Consider the following 6047-nt stretch of genomic DNA (forward strand, 5'->3'; position numbering starts at 1 on the left):
GGAGCAGGAGCCAGCTGCCCAGGACGAGGACGCTATGCTCCCTCCCAGGGGAGGTCCTGGAGCTTCTGGAAGGCTCTTTCACATACATCCGGCCAACGCATTTGTGTAGGACCCGTCAAGGAAGGTAGTGTCTTATCCAGGGTACCAGGAAGGAAAGGGAGTCACGGCTACTACTCCACGGAGACTGGATGACCCCGGCCTGTCTTGTGTTGCATGCAATCTCTGACTACGGAGCACTGCCCACCCTGGGGCACCCCGGGGTTCCCACAGACAGTCTGAAGGGTGGGTGGGCTACTCTCTCCCCAAGGTCTCCAAAAGCTGAAGAAAAGTCTTTCTGCCTGCCTGGAGTTGTGGGCTGGGGATGGAGGTCCTCCTTTCCTCTCACCAGAGTGTTGACACCAAGTGAGCACATGGTGACAGGTGAGACCCTGCCACCTGAGAAATGGCCAAGCTGATGACAATGGGCTCAGCCACTCTGAGGCCCTGCTAATGAGCAGACGGGCCATCTCAGGGCCGGGGCAGGCTGACCTCACCTGAAAGGGCAAAATGAAGGGCTCCTCAGGATCCTTACTCTCCCAGTGACTGTCCATTCCAAGACAAATCTTTGCAGGTCCTTAGTTTAGCCCACGTCAGCTGAACCCTCAGACCAGAGCTGTTATGTCCTGGGGTCCTTCTGCCAGAAGTAGGGGCAGGCCTGGCACAAGCCTGGGAACCACAGGCAAGCCTGGGTCCCAGGCTGGCGTCTGGAGGCCTGGTCTCCCTCGGGCTGACCAGCTGTGACACTTTGAACAAGGGCCCTAATCTCGCTGACTCTCAGTTTCCTGGTCTGTAAAACCGGCCTTGCCTGCAAAGAAGGCTGTTGTGGGGACAGATGAGATCCCATGTGCCCAGCTCTGTAATGAGGCAGGTGCTGAACAAAGGGAGGAGGGTGGCCCCCACCCTCTGACCACACAATTGAGGATCAAAGGCCAACAAGGATATTCGACTCTGTTGGAAGAACCAGAGATTGTAAGGTGAAGCATGTGCCCCCACCCTGGCCTGCTCTGGCTCTTCAGCTCGGCCCCCTGCAGCCAGGCCTGAGTTAGGCCAGGAAGGCCAGTGACTCAGAGTGACCTCACTCCTCTCGGCCTCTGTGGTTCTTTCTGTAAAATGGGCACAGCATTTCTTAGCTAAACAATCTCCCAATGAAAGGCCCTTGATGGCTGTGGAACTCTGTTATTACCATCGCCACTGCTCCTTGCCCTTACTCATCTGCCCAGAAAGATGTGTGAAAGGGGGAGAGTCCAGAAGAGAAGAAAAAATAAAGAAACTTAAGCTTCACTTGCAGTCCAGAACCCAGGGCTGGCTGAGTCTCACACCACTCCTCATCACAGCTGTCTGCTCCTTCCCTGTTCCTCTCACACAACCAAAGACAAGTTACCATTTAACCAGGTCATGGGAATTGGGGCCAAACTCTCCAAATGGCAAACCAGCAAGACCTGTTTGCTGGGATGAAATAACCCCACTGGACCTGGTGCGGGCTGCCCTCCTACAGCTTTCTACCTCCTGCCGTGGCCAGCCCAGCAAGGTGACCTTGGCAAGTCTCCTAACCTTCCCTAGCGTCTAGCCTGTGTCTCTGTGTCTCTCATGAATGAATAAATAAAATCTTAAAACAACAACAACAACAACAAAAAGAGGCCCCTCTCTGCTGTCTCTGCACTGGGAGCAGCTCTCCTGCTACAGCCCCTCACCCCCTGAAAATGTACGCCTGTGCAAAGTTCGTCTCCACCTCCTTGGTCCGGAGCACCTCTCAGCTGTTGAGCTGATCACTGTCTGCAGTGGTGCTAAAACCACCGGAGACACTGACAGATGAGAGCCTCAGCAGCTTGGCAGCCCCATGTCCCCTGACCTCACTTATTCCTAGCCGCAGCTTCCGAACCAGCGCCATTTCAAGGGACGTTGACACAGCAGCCAAGTTCATTGGGGCTGGGACTGCCACTGTACGGGTGGCTGGCTCTGGGGCTGGAATTGGGACTGTGTTTGGGAGCCTCATCATTGGTTATGCCAGGAATCCCTCTCTGAAGCAACAGCTCTTCTCCTACGCCATCCTGGGCTTTGCCCTCTCAGAGGCCATGGGACTCTTTTGCCTGATGCTGGCCTTTCTCATCCTCTTCGCCATGTGAAGGAGTTGTCTCCACTTCCCATAGGTCTTCCTCCCATGTCTTGTCTGCCCTGTATGTTCCTTTTCCTATATCTCCCCAGGCAGCCTGGGGAAAGTGGTTGGCTCAGGGTTTGACAGAGGGAAGACAAATACTGTATTAATAAGAAAAATAAATAAATAAAAAATAAATTAAAAAAAGAAATGCTTAGCCAACTGAGCCACTCAGATGCCCCTACTTCACTATTTTTTAAAATAATTCTTTGCTTAAAGTGACATCAGATGATATATATTTACCCTTTTTAAAGTTTTAAGTAAATTTAAATTATAAAATCTTTCAAACATACAGAGAAGAGCAGAAAGCCACACACCCAACCCTAAGCTTGAACAAATGTTAACATCGTGCCATATTTTCTTTAGGTCTCCTCTGGTCAAAAAGTTAAATGTTGACAATAGAACCCAAGTGCCATCCCTAGCTTACATCCTTCCTCCCCCTTCTGTGGAGGCCTTGAACTTGAAATGGAGGCATTTTCCACGTGCATTTTCATACTTTTACTACAGATCTGGGTCCATGAACCACCTACAGTGTCACTCTAATGTTCAGAAAATGCTGTTGAAATGTGAGCTCTGGATGGAGCGTTGATGCAGGGTTTCCCTGCTTGGTCCTCTGGGGCTTGGCCTGTGAGTTACCTCTAGGGCCGGGGCTGCAGGAGGCCAGGCTCAAGCTCTCATTCTCTTTAAACAGGGTCAACTCTCTCTGATGTATACGTTGGGCTTCTGTGTGAAATTTCCTTGGAAAAACAGGTTCCAATGCTTGAAATCACAATTCTAGTGGAAACCTCTCTCCTAACAGAGGACGTAACTAGGGCCCAGATAGGGCAGGTGATAGAGGAGCACCCAGCTTCAAAAGCTGACTTGCTCCTGCCATGGGGAAAGGTAAAGCAGTCTGGACTGGGGCCTGTGAGGAGGACTCCCTGTTTGGGGAATCACAGGGCACAAGGAAAGCCTGGGGCCTGTGCTGCCCAATATGGCAGCCACAAGCCACCTGTGGCTGCTGGGCCCTGAGGAGGGATCTAATCCAAACCAGGAGGTGCTGCAAGAGTGAGCTGCAGACCGGCTTTCAAAGACTCAGTACAGAAAAAGGGTGTAAAAGATCTCATTCATTTTTATGTTGATTACATGTTGAAATGATAATATTCTAGAGGTGTTGGATTAGGCAAAATATATTCCTAAAATGAATTTTACCTGTTTCTTCGCATTTTTAAAAATGTGGCTGTAGACAACTTTAGAATTATCTACGTGCCAGCATTCTATTTCTGCTGGATGGCGCTGCCCTGAGCATTAGATCCAATGGCCAAAGGCAAAGCAGTCAGACCACAGAGAGTGAGGCTGGGGCTGGAGAAGGACGGTCTCCAGGAGCCCTGGGCTGGCGGGAATCTATACCAGGGATATAGGATTCTGATCAGGAGGGGAAAGAACATGCAATTGCCCTCATCTCCCCCTGTCAGGGGCTCCTCTCTCTGAGGTCCTCCTGCCCGAGATCCTCCAGGATGCCTCTGTCCTTGAGAGCCCTGCCACTCCCACCCTCCATCTCCATCTGCACAGACTCTAGGGAAGTGGGACAATGTGAGTCCCCCCTTGCAGATCTCTGGCCTCTCTTTCCTATAATGAGAATGGGGGTCTTTGCTGCCACCGCCCCATCTTCCCTGCCCCATGGAAGTTGAGTGCTAGAACGGACTTTTCCTCCTGAACCACCTTCCCCACACACCACCTGATCTCCAGGAGAGGGACCCAGGGCTCTAGTGTGGGCTGCGGAGACTCTCCCCGCCCCCATGGCAGTGGCACACTCCAGGGCTCCTGGAGGTAAGAGGGGCCGCTGAAGGGCCTGGGGGCCTGGCTACAATGCCTCTAGCCTGGCATCGTGGAGATGCCCAGCCCACCCCCAGGGACCCTTTTACCAGGACCGTCTCCCCGTGCACCATCGCCCAGGTCTGTGGTTCCAACCAATTATTCTGTCCTCCCCAGAGTTGGCAAGGCATGGCACTTCCCTGTTGGAAATTCTCAGCTATCTCCCTGTGCAGCTGGGAGCTGTCAGCCAGCAGCTTTTCTCTGTTAAGGTAGGGGTGAGGAGCAGGGGGGGGGGGGGCTGCAGCGCCTATCAGAAAATGAGAAAATTGTCAGGCGCTTAAGTGCGTATGACAGATAGCAGCCTTTCCTCCCCATGGGGGAAACAGAACCCAGGATGTTACAACTTTGGAGTTTTCAACGGATTGGGGGGGAAAAAACCAAACCAGCAACCTCTGCTACTATAAAATAATGCATATGCACATAGTAAAATATTCAAATGGTACAAAAGCCGAGCTTCTAAAAGATGAACACGTAATTCACGCTCCCTCACCAGCCTTTGAAAATCCAAAATTGGGTGCTGCTATCCAAAGATGGGTGCTGGTAGGAAGCACTGGGAACTCTCCCTCCACCTTGCTCCACCTTGCTCCACATTGGGGACCCCAAATAACTGGATTGTACAAGACACTTCCGCAGAAATATGCTTTCTAATTTAGAAAAAAAGATGTCAACAGAGCACTGTGCTCCAGAAACCACAGACTATGAAGAATGAGCATACGTGTTGAGAGTTCACTGTTTTAATCAAATAAAACCTACAACAAAGTTAATCTGACACATAGTTAATGAGATAATCATTGTTGCGCTTCACGGGAATTAGGCATTAATGGGAAGCAGTTTTTATAAATGACGGTAATTATACTGCTGCCTTTGCTCAGCCAAAATTTTAAGGTTTTTTCTTCTTGTTTTGTTACTTCCCATGTATGTGCTGTTGGTCTCTGTGATGAAGTTTCCTGTGGGTTCCGGTGCCCTGCTGTCACTGTCGCCAGCCTGCCCCACCCCCACCCAGGGGCACAGGCCCAGTGCGAGGTTTCCTTGAGCACCTAGCAGGTGCTCCTGTGCAGGGCACTGAACTTGGATTATCTTGTTTAATCCTCACAAGAATCTCGAGAAATAGGTGTTTTTAGCTCGTAGTTCACAAAAGAGGGAAGGGAGGTTTAGGTTGGTTACGCTGCCCAGGGTCACGGTCGCAGAGGCAGGGGTGGGCCGCCCTCGGCAGGCTGACCCTGTGGCTGGAGTGGAAGCACAGTGCGGGACACCCCTTCTCCCCTGTCCCCAGCTGACCTCTGCTCCCTGGGGACACTGTGTTGGGCAGTTGAGGCTAACAGGCCACCGGAGCCAGGCTGTATGGGCTTGGCAGCCACATGAACCAAAGTTCAACTCCCAGCCGCTCACACACCGGGCTTGTGACCCCTCTGAGCCTCTGACGTCCGTCAAGTGGGGAGCGGTTCCAGGCGCCGGTGCCATGCAGTCCTAGCATGGGCCACACGCACAGGATTGGGGAACAGGAGCAGGCCGGTCCTGGGGGTACAGGAGTGGCAGCAAGGACTGGGGTTGTCCAGCCCCCCTACCTGGGAGGTCTCTGAGCCAGTGAGGAAACAGGGGAGAAAGCATCTTCCCCACTGAGCTCCGTGGTGGTGGAGGAGGGACCCCCGGGGGGACACAGGGTCCCAGGCTGTCATCGGACTAGCTGCAGGTCAGTTCCGATTCTGTGAGCAAGGAGAAGCCCCACTTTTACTGCACGTCTCCCCGAAAAGCCTGAAGTCCCCTTTGCCGTCCTTTGGTGCTGCTCTCGGGTGCAAAGGGTTAAGCCGCTGCGTCCCTCCTGAGGTACAGGGAGGGGTCAGCCAGCAGGAAGCCCCAAGTGGAAAGGGAACAGAACAGAGGCTGCACACGCCATCCAAGACAAACTTCTGCCACCTTACCATTTTGCCCTGGGCCTGACCTATTCACTGTGACCAACGGGGTGACAAAGAGAGGTTATGTGCAAAGGTACTCTGTGTCCCTG

The 6047-nt window shown here is 52.5% G+C and overlaps 1 pseudogene; it reads left to right on the plus strand.

Annotated features, from left to right (window-relative positions):
* The first annotated feature begins 287 nt into the window (after positions 1-287).
* On the plus strand, positions 288-2179 carry LOC121472576 (annotated as a pseudogene).
* The last annotated feature ends 3868 nt before the right edge of the window (positions 2180-6047 follow it).

Source organism: Vulpes lagopus, chromosome 12 (assembly GCF_018345385.1).
Source record: "Vulpes lagopus strain Blue_001 chromosome 12, ASM1834538v1, whole genome shotgun sequence".
NCBI classification, from domain to species: Eukaryota; Metazoa; Chordata; class Mammalia; order Carnivora; family Canidae; genus Vulpes; species Vulpes lagopus.